The sequence below is a fragment of the Biomphalaria glabrata genome, chromosome 6 (genome assembly GCF_947242115.1).
Source record: "Biomphalaria glabrata chromosome 6, xgBioGlab47.1, whole genome shotgun sequence".
Taxonomy (NCBI): domain Eukaryota; kingdom Metazoa; phylum Mollusca; class Gastropoda; family Planorbidae; genus Biomphalaria; species Biomphalaria glabrata.
The window spans coordinates 51535432-51546178 of record NC_074716.1 but is presented as its reverse complement, the minus strand read 5'-3'; the positions used below and the strand labels follow the sequence as shown (position 1 = coordinate 51546178).

At 37.8% G+C, this 10747-nt stretch overlaps 2 non-coding genes across 2 annotated transcripts; both read left to right on the top strand.

Moving 5' to 3' along the window:
* Positions 1 to 730: 730 nt before the first annotated feature.
* Positions 731 to 812, top strand: Trnal-aag (transfer RNA leucine (anticodon AAG)). The gene has a single exon. It is a non-coding gene; the product is annotated as a tRNA-Leu (tRNA).
* Positions 813 to 9636: 8824 nt separating this feature from the next.
* On the top strand, positions 9637 to 9718 carry Trnal-aag (transfer RNA leucine (anticodon AAG)). Its single transcript has one exon. It is a non-coding gene; the product is annotated as a tRNA-Leu (tRNA).
* The last annotated feature ends 1029 nt before the right edge of the window (positions 9719 to 10747 follow it).

The window sequence follows — 10747 nt, the reverse complement described above, 5'->3', positions numbered from 1 at the left end:
TATCTTATATAATACAGACGTTACTTCAAAAAAGAAGATGATTACGTCCTACGCGTCATGCATTTAGTCATGCATATTAACCAATGACTTAAATTCTGCCAAGTCACTAGTTTTCCTGGCTAGCTCAGGCAACCCATTCCATGCTCTAATAGCAATAGGGAAGAAGGAGCATTTGTACAAATTTGTCCTAGCATATGGGATGAGGAATGTACCTCTGTCTTTGTGTCTTTCAGAGTATTTTATTAAATTTTGTTTTTGTATTTGAAGATTATGGTTCAGTGTTTTATGTATAATTGCTACTTTACTTTTGAGTCTTCTGTCTTGAAGGCTTTCTAAATTTAGGGATTTTACTAAAGGTGTTGCTCTGGTTAAGTGTGAATATTCGTTTGTTATGAATCTCACTGCTCTATTTTGTGTCTGTCCCAGTTCCACATTAACCCTTTCAGTCCGCCTCCGGAGTTACTACAATATAATTTAATATAACCTTTTTTAAAAAGTATTTTTAAAATTACCTTTCTATTGAACGGTCTTACATGAAATGTCTTTCCGTCCTGGAGTCTCCAACAGTGACCTCCGTGACCCTATGTCGAAGGTGCCGCTCCAGCAGAGCACTGATATAACTGGCGACTTGCTAGTAATAAATCAGCCAATGTGATTGAAACATTAAAGTGGTAGACAAAATACTAAATTCTAGCAATAAAAACAAATGTTATAGTACTGCTCGTAAGACGGTAGCGTGGCCGAGCGGTCTAAGGCGCTGGTTTAAGGCACCAGTCTCTTCGGAGGCGTGGGTTCAAATCCCACCGCTGCCAAGATTTTTTTTTGAATTTTTGGTTTGATTTTCCAATCGCTATGAAAAAAAATAAAATAAAAAAAATTGATCTGTCCCTTTCATGGCGACTGTGAATATGTCGGAAGATTAAAAATAAAATGAATAATTATTGTAACTTGTTTAATTATAATATAACACAAGTCTTATTGTTCAAATACTGCATTTAATTTAACGAAAAATATAAGGAAATATATCCATATAATTATTTTTTTTTATTTTCAAAGTCCGAGATACTGGTCTTACTGTTGAAGAGCTGGGTCAGTTGATCGTCTGGTGCATATGTTTCTTTTACTTCAGAAAGAGGCGAAATTTTTTTACAAGGGAAAGGGAAGTAACTCCTAAATAAACATTTTTCCTTAAAGTTCCTTACAGACTTCTCTTCTCTTGAATATTTTACCTCTAAAATGTTTGTAAAATGTTTGACATGTTTCGGATGTTCCTTCAGAGTTGAAGATAGTTTACTTCCTAGTCCAAACCTTCCGCAGGACGACGGGGGATGGGAGCGGGCAGTGTTTGAACCCTCGACCGTCGATAAATCCGAACGACAGTCCAGCGCGCAAACCGCACGACCAGCCATCTAGGCTGATGATGTAAAGATCACCCGAAGATAAAAAATTGTATACAATTAAAAGAAATGATTCGCTATAAGCTAGTTTAACCGATCTGATAATTTAATAATCAACTCTCCCTTCACTATTGTTTAAAATGTCTTTTACGAATTATCTGACGACTGTGATGGGTGTATGTGCAAGTTGCGGTTAATTTATTTTTACAGTACCTTGATATTAATCCTTAGATGCTTGGGTATACTGTGCTGTGTATTACATATGGGAGTACGAACAAGGAACATACATCGTCATGGCTGCCTGGTCGTGCGGTTTGCGCGCTGGACTGTCGTTCAAATTTATCGATGGTCCCGGGTTCAAAGCCTGCCCGCTCCCATCCCCCGTCGTCCTGCGGGAGGTTTGGACTAGGAAGTAAACTATCTTTCAACTCTGAAGGAACATCCGAAACATGTCAAACATTTTACAAACAAACAAAAATAAAAGGATCAATGCACAGTAACCAAGTTCACTCTAGATGAAATAGAATAAAGGAACTATAATACAGAATGGACCACGGTCGAGTCAGTAACTAAAATATGATGTTATGATGACTAAATATGATGTTATGATGACTAAATATGATGCTATGATGACTAAATATGATGTTGTGTGGGGTGCGTGGTCGAGAGGCTAAGTACGCTTGAACTTGGCTTAGATTAGCTACCTACGACACCCGACTCGAGCAGAGTTGTATCTGCAGAACGCCTAAAAGCAGCACGGAAAACCTTCTACCAGATACCCCCTTTCCCCCCCTCCCCCCACCACTGGTCCACCATACCGCTCTGACCATGATATAAGCATGAAAGTAGCGCTATGTAAAAGCGCTCTATATATAACAGGTTTGTACAATGTGGCAACAAGCTATTGGTCTAAACTGCCCACAGGTTGTGACGTTGCATGTTAGTGTTGAGGCCTAAACCGTAGATTTGACGACTTTATTCATTTACATATTCTCGATTAGGTGTTAAGTCCTTTTACAGGTACACACAATCAAATCCAAATCTTAAATAAGTCCTATTCTAATCAGTGGCGTAGCATCCATGGCGCGAAGGGGTTCAATGAACCCGGGCCCACGACCATTAGGGGCCCACAACTTTTGGCGTAACCACCGTGGCGCGAAGGTGTTTATATGTGCTTTAGGCCATGATTCAAGACCAGTTGGGGGGGGGGGGCCCACATGACCAGTTGGGGGCCCACATGAGCCCTTGGGATGGAACCAAAGTGAAAGCAAAAATTGTACTTTTGTGAAAACCGTCGTTTGATTCTGTGAAGAAGTTCTACAAGACTTTCAAGACTTGTAGAGAGTCATAACAAAATCAAACCAAATGGCGCTATAACTTACAAAAAAATGTACGATCCTTGTATTGGAGCTAGAATGCCTTTAGGTAAATGTATCGATACATCCAGATTACTCAATTTTTTGTCACACACTTAATTTGTCCTATTTGGGGGGGGGGGGGGGGGGAAGTCCCACCGAAATAAGATAAGATAAGATAATTTTTTTGATCCAATCAAATGGAAATTCATTTTGACTACAATTGACAACCTCAGCGTAACTACTTTACAATAACAATATGGATGAAAAATTCGAACAACATTCACACACGAAACACATACACACTCACAACCATCGCTTTATGAATTAGACTTCTATGAACTTCTCGATGACGACAGCTGATCTTGTAACACTCTGACCGATAGTGGGATGAAAGAGTTTTAAAATCTTTCTGTTTTAGTCCTAATGGAAAGGAGACGACCACTTCGTTCAGATCTTATGTAACAGTGGTTTAATGGGTGCAGGTTGTCTTTAAGAATCTTGAGTGTTTTGGAAATCTTTCTTGAAAAAGCTCTTCAAGAGATGGTAGCTGTATTTGATTGATATACGATGTTTTTTTTAATTAGTCTATTAAGTCCGTGTCTTCTTGAGCCCGGGCCCATGGGTGTCGTGTCTTGCTACGCTACTGATTCTAATACAGGAGTAACTTATTGAAATGTCCGAAAAAAAAAAACGAGAAGCTTAAAACCAATGTTTTAACAAGAATAACACAAAGAACGTGGTAGAACGGATTCAGTGACGTCATGAACCTCGTCACATGTAAAAAGAAAAGTGACTAGAAACTTGTAGGCTACTCGTGGAGATTAGTGGTTGCTAGGCTACTAACAAACATTCAGCCGGACATAAATACATTCATAAAATCTTGCAGATCTTGTGATAATTTGCTTCTGTGGCCTACGGTTTACGAAGGTGTCATGTGACCAGCACAACGTCCAATCACCTTTACTTTTCCCCAATGTGTTACATTAATATGGACCATACTATTTTCTCTGTCTGGGCCGGATATTTCTAGAAGGAATTTATAGTTTAAAAAATTGGAAGAGTCGTCAGTAAAATTGGGTGAGGTCCGTGTTATGCGACGTTTTAGAGGGATGATTCGACAACTGAAGTGCAGTAAGCTCAATCACGTTGTTTGATTTTTAAGCCTTTCAAAGTAAAGGCGGCAGAGGTGAGTTAGAGTTTCATCTCCTCAAATTTAAATCAGGGAGATGTAAGTTGTATTAATTTTTTTTAAACATGGCATGGGCTTAATATTTATTGTAAAAAAGGTTGGACACTTATTTGGGGGCCCTGGGGATTTTCAAATTTGGCCCACACTCCTTAACTTCGCCACTGGATCTACGAGAGTGGATCTCATTTAAGAAGGTATTGACTTGATTTTAATTTCCCATTTATGGAATCATCATTCATGAGCCATACTGTATTTAAAGCTAGAGTACTGAACTCAAATTGAGCCATACTGTATTTAAAGCGAGAGTCTGAACTCAAATTGAGCCATACTGTATTTAAAGCGAGAGTACTGAACTCAAATTGAGCCATACTGTATCTAAAGCGAGAGTACTGAACTCAAATTGAGCCATACTGTATCTAAAGCGAGAGTCTGAACTCAAATTGAGCCATACTGTATTTAAAGCGAGAGTCTGAACTCAAATTGAGCCATACTGTATTTAAAGCGAGAGTCTGAACTCAAATTGAGCCATACTGTATTTAAAGCGAGAGTACTGAACTCAAATTGAGCCATACTGTATCTAAAGCGAGAGTACTGAACTCAAATTGAGCCATACTGTATCTAAAGCGAGAGTACTGAACTCACATTGAGCCACACTGTATTTAAAGCGAGAGTACTGAACTCAAATTGAGCCATACTGTATCTAAAGCGAGAGTACTGAACTCAAATTGAGCCATACTGTATTTAAAGCGAGAGTCTGAACTCAAATTGAGCCATACTGTATCTAAAGCGAGAGTAGGCCTACTGAACTCAAATTGAGCCATACTGTATTTAAAGAGAGAGTACTGAATTCAATGAGCCATACTGTATCTAAAGCGAGAGTACTGAACTCAAATTGAGCCATACTGTATTTAAAGCGAGAGTCTGAACTCAAATTGAGCCATACTGTATTTAAAGCGAGAGTACTGAACTCAAATTGAGCCATACTGTATTTAAAGCGAGAGTACTGAACTCAAATTGAGCCATACTGTATCTAAAGCGAGAGTACTGAACTAAATTGAGCCATACTGTATCTAAAGCGAGAGTACTGAACTCACATTGAGCCACACTGTATCTAAAGCGAGAGTACATTGCCAAGAAGAGATAAAGAACAAGATAGACAATGCAATACACAATGCAACGTGTCCCTGACTTGGTAAACAAGAAAGAGGTTCTCAAACTACGGGTCATTTGAAAAAAAAAATGTCATTAGTCAATCATGTAACTTGCAAGGATCCCTAGTCACATTTCTATATTCTGAAAGCGCCTGGTTCGTCAAAAGTCTAGAAATATGAAGACTTCCCACGGCGCGATTGTCCTGACTTGCTGTCTTACATAAACTTCACTGCAGACAAAAGTTTTGGAAACGCCTTTGTCACGCAGTTAAAGGTCGATTGAAATCACGAACTCAAGTTCTCAAGGACAAATTTTCACATTAGTTTGAATGATTGGAAGAGTCAACGTCAAACTGTGAATGATGATTGAATTGTATAACAAAGTTCATTAATTCATATGATTGATGATGTTCAGTTAAATCTTGTACAACAAAGTTCATATGATTGGTGATGTGCAGTTAAACCTTGTACAACAAAGTTCATATGATTGGTGATGCTCAGTTAAACCTTGTACAACAAAGTTCATATGATTGGTGATGTTCAGTTAAACCTTGTACAACAAAGTTCATATGATTGGTGATGTTCAGTTAAACCTTGTACAACAAAGTTCATATGATTGATGATGTTCAGTTAAACCTTGTACAACAAAGTTCATATGATTGATGATGTTCAGTTAAACCTTGTACAACAAAGTTCATATGATTGGTGATGTGCAGTTAAACCTTGTACAATAAAGTTCATATGATTGATGATGTTCAGTTAAACCTTGTGCAATATTGATTGATGAAGTGCAGTTAAACGTTCTGCATCAAAGTTCGTATGATTGATAATGTGCTGTTAATTTTTTTTATTCAGTACTGAAGAGATTACCTTGCCAACAACACTTAAGACACTAACATAAGTTTCTGGTTTACACAACAGTTCACGTTAAAATTGTTCATAAACTGTCCACACTTGACGATCACTGGGCTGTCCATTGTCCTGTGCTGTAGACGAACGAAGTTTTTGGGATTCTTACGGAAGGATCTGTCATTATTTCCTATGAAAGCCCAAAGGTTCCAAGAAGTATAAATGTTTTTGTTGGTGCGATTGAATTCCTGAAAATGTTATGTACCACAAAAGGAGCTAGTCAACACACAAAATTGTTCGTGTACATCACTCAGTCATAAGTCCCACGCCATTGTATACAGGCTGAACTCTATTACTATGACCGCTTTCCCAAATCGCTAGAAGAGAAACCTCCACAAGTTGACAGACCGGTACCGGTTTCCAGATGTTAACTTGTCGTCAACCCAAGACTGAGGACACACAGCATTGCAGTGAGCTCATGAGGAACTTAGAGGACTAGATATAATCTAAGATTAATTATGCATTCCAGTATGTCTGGTCTGGCGATAATTTTTTTCCCCAATGAAGTCCCGGGACAACTAATCTCCACCAGTTGACACCGAGAGGTCCTGGAGTTCTGTTAGAATCACCACAGACTGAAAAGATAAAATATAGTATCTATGAGAAATTTTTAATTATTTATTGATTTTTTTGTTTAAATTACAATTGTGCATATGTGTGGTCTATTGTTGTTGAAGTATAAAAGTTACTGTTAATTCGTAGGATTTATTCATGTATCTTAATAGGTGAATACATACCGTATTATTAAAGAAAGAAAAAACAATAAACTAAAAATAAAAAAAATGAATTTTATCTAATTGTACACTGCTTACAAATTATTATTATTATTATTATGTTAGAAATGAACGAGTAGTCATTCTCTGGCGCTGCCAGGGTCGAGTTTCGCTAAAGAGAAACAAAATTCATCGTAGTCCCTTTAACAGTTTCCACTGAGGAATTTTCTGGTGATGTGGCAGGTCTGCAGCAGTACCGCCCTCTGACAGGCAACGAAGATGTTCCTAGGAATGTTAAGGGCCTTGAAGGTATCTGTGAGGTCAGTTGTTATTATCCCCTCGGTTGATATAAAAATGGGGTATATTTTGTTTTAGTTAACTTCAATAAACGCTCAATCTCCAATTATTATTATTATTTAAAGACGCGTTAGAATTTAGTGAAACAGAGTAATGACAATTTATGTCTGCGTATATAGGTCTGTGAATCGATCAATCGCGAATAAGAATTGGTTTCCGGTTTCCGGTCGATGTATAGATCTATGTAAGGGAAGTTTTGACTAAGAGACAATGACGTGAATAGTAAGAAAACAAGACTAGGTTTTAGGGGGAGATAGCGAAATTTAAGCCGATGTAAACAGTCTACTTTTAGGACGCCTTAGCGATAGGAAGCGATAGTGTTAGCCGACATTCGATAGTTCCCTTCGTTACTATTCATTTTCTTTTTCGATATTCAGTATCAGCGTCGACTAACTTACAGTAATTGTTCGGCCTTTACCCGGTGTTATTGGATTTCGTTGAGAGCTACCTCCGTTTTGGTTTATCTGCACCTAAACAACTTCCAATAAAACGACCCGCATTTGAACGATCTCATAGAATACATTTTTTTGCCCTTGAATTCTAGTATCTATTCGGTAAGTTACGTTCGATCTGAACGTCTTCCTCTCTTTCTCTCCTTCTCTCTCCCTCTGTCTGTCTGTCTTTCACTTACTCTGGAACCCCATTTTTTTTTGTATACCTTGGACTTGAATGGAAACGACCCGTTTTATACCCAACCCCTTTTTTCCACACACCAAAAAGGTTTTGGCCGATGAGATCTAGTATTAATACTCCCCCCCCCAACAACAACAACAACAGCAGCAGCAGCAACAACAAGAACAACTACAACAACAGCAGCAGCAGTAACAACAAGAACAACTACAACAACAGCAGCAGCAGTAACAACAAGAACAACTACAACAACAGCAGCAGAAGTAACAACAAGAACAACTACAACAACATCAAAAATAACAACAAAAACAACAACAACAGCAGCAGCAGTAACAACAACAGCAGCAGCAGTAACAACAACAGCAGCAGCAGCAACAACAAGAACAACAACAAAAGCAACATAAAAAAATAACAACAAGAACAACAACAACAACGACAACAGCAGCAGCAATAACAAGAACAACAACAACAACGACAACAGCAGCAGCAATAACAAGAACAACAACAACAACGACAACAGCAGCAGCAATAACAAGAACAACAACAACAACGACAACAGCAGCAGCAATAACAAGAACAACAACAACAACGACAACAGCAGCAGCAATAACAAGAACAACAACAACAACGACAACAGCAGCAGCAATAACAAGAACAACAACAACAACGACAACAGCAGCAGCAATAACAAGAACAACAACAACAACGACAACAGCAGCAGCAATAACAAGAACAACAACAACAACGACAACAGCAGCAGCAATAACAAGAACAACAACAACAACGACAACAGCAGCAGCAATAACAAGAACAACAACAACAACGACAACAGCAGCAGCAATAACAAGAACAACAACAACAACGACAACAGCAGCAGCAATAACAAGAACAACAACAACAACGACAACAGCAGCAGCAATAACAAGAACAACAACAACAACGACAACAGCAGCAGCAATAACAAGAACAACAACAAGAACAACATCAAAAATAACAAGAAGAAGAAGAAGAAGAAGAACAACAACAACAACAACAACAACAACGACAACAACAACAACAACAACAACAATTACTTTTGCATACATTCTCTGCCTTTTTTTGTTTAGGCTTCTCGTTGCTTTTCAGCGGAAACCCCTCCCCACCCCCTGCTATTGTTTCTATCAAAACCGCTTCTTAGCGAGCACATTAAAAGGAACATGCTTACTAAATTTTATTGGGGATCTGTTAGGCTGTTGTAGAGATCTCTTGATAGATCAGTCAGTCAGAGGTATTGGCTACAGGTATATAGACATTAGGATGAAACTGGGAATACAAAATCGGGGAAATTTAACCGCTGAGATTTCGATCGGGAAAAACGGCTTTTTAAAAAATATATATACAGCCTAATTAAGCCTTACTTACAGGTTAAATTTCCATATTTTTTTAAATCATCAAGCTTTCCAAACCACAGACCTATATATATATATAAACGACTACTGTATAATTTATATAGGTCCGTGTTCCAGATATTGTCACAGCATACACGCACTATTTTGTACTTTGCTCCTGGCGGCACTAAGTCTCTTCTCTTACCTATAATAATTAATAACTACTATAACAATAAAGGTGGTAACCAATGATAAAATGTTTTTTAAAAATCAACTCTACTAATAAGTAGGCCTATCTTATAAATTACAGACGTTCCTTATTAACAAAAGATGGATAGAATTAGAATCTATTATCTATATATTGTCGATGTTTCAAAGTTTTCACATATCTTCCTATCTTATATATTACAGACGTTACTTCATAAAAGACGATAGTTGCGTCCTATGCTTTTCTTTTGTTAGTGTGTTAGTCAATGACTTAATTTGGGGGGGGGGGGGGCAGGTAGTCAAAATACAAAATTCTTAAGACCAGTCATTGAGAATTAGATGCAGTCGGTAGTGGCAAGGTAGCGTGGCCGAGCGGTCTAAGGCGCTGGTTTAAGGCACCAGTCTCTTCGGAGGCGTGGGTTCAAATCCCACCGCTGCCAATATCTTTTATTTTTAACTTACAGAATGTTTTTTTTTTTATAATGAATAAAATATATTGCTCCTAATTAAATACAAACAAAAAAAAAATACTTAAAGAAAAGACCAATAACAGCAAATCTTATGCATCAATTATTTTTAACCAATCATGTAATTAATTTTAATATATCTAGAGCTCTAGACCATAGACTAAACAAAAACAAATTAAATGTGTGTGATTGGAAAAAAATCATTAATTGTTTTTATTTAGTGCAACTTTCATTCTCACTTTTTTTTTTTTTGCTTTGTTTAATAACCAGCTTACTATGGTGCCATCCCTTTTGACTAATTGGAAAAAAAAGGGGGGGGGGGTTCTGGGAGAAGGTTTCTGTGCTGCCGTTTTAAAAGCAATTAAAAGAAAAAAGCTGCTCGAGTCTGAATTCCAACTAGCACCTTCATGGTGGAAGGCCGGTGTGTTTTGCCACTGAGCTATTCAAGCAAGTATTTATTCAAAGTTTTTATAAGTCTATTGTTCAATTTATTAAATACGATTTATTTATTAAATAATTTGGCTCATTTTTTGTTGTTGTTGATTCATGTGTTGTCTTCTGCGATTAATAAGTGTGCAAAGTTTCAACTTGATCCAGGAATGGGATGTGGGAGAAATAACGTGTACAAGATTTTGACCAGAATGACAGAGTGCGTTGATGTAAGCTAGTTTTTTTTTTCAAAAAGAACAATGATTGTCCGACTTTTATTTCCAGGATCTTTCTAGCACGCAGACTATCGACGTCTACCGATTTTGGTACTGCAGAGAGAGACATGAAGCCCATTTCGGAGGACGGTACATCTTAATTAGTGCAAAACGTATCCGAAATTCTCATATAATGATTTTAAGGAAATTGAAAAGATGTTTTCCAACCAAAGGCGTAGTGAGAAGGGGGCAAGCGGCATGATGCCCCGGGGACCACCTCAAGGGGGGGGGGGGGTCGCCACACGCAGATAAAAAAAAAATGAATATCGGGTAATTTTCAATTTTTTTAAATTATTTT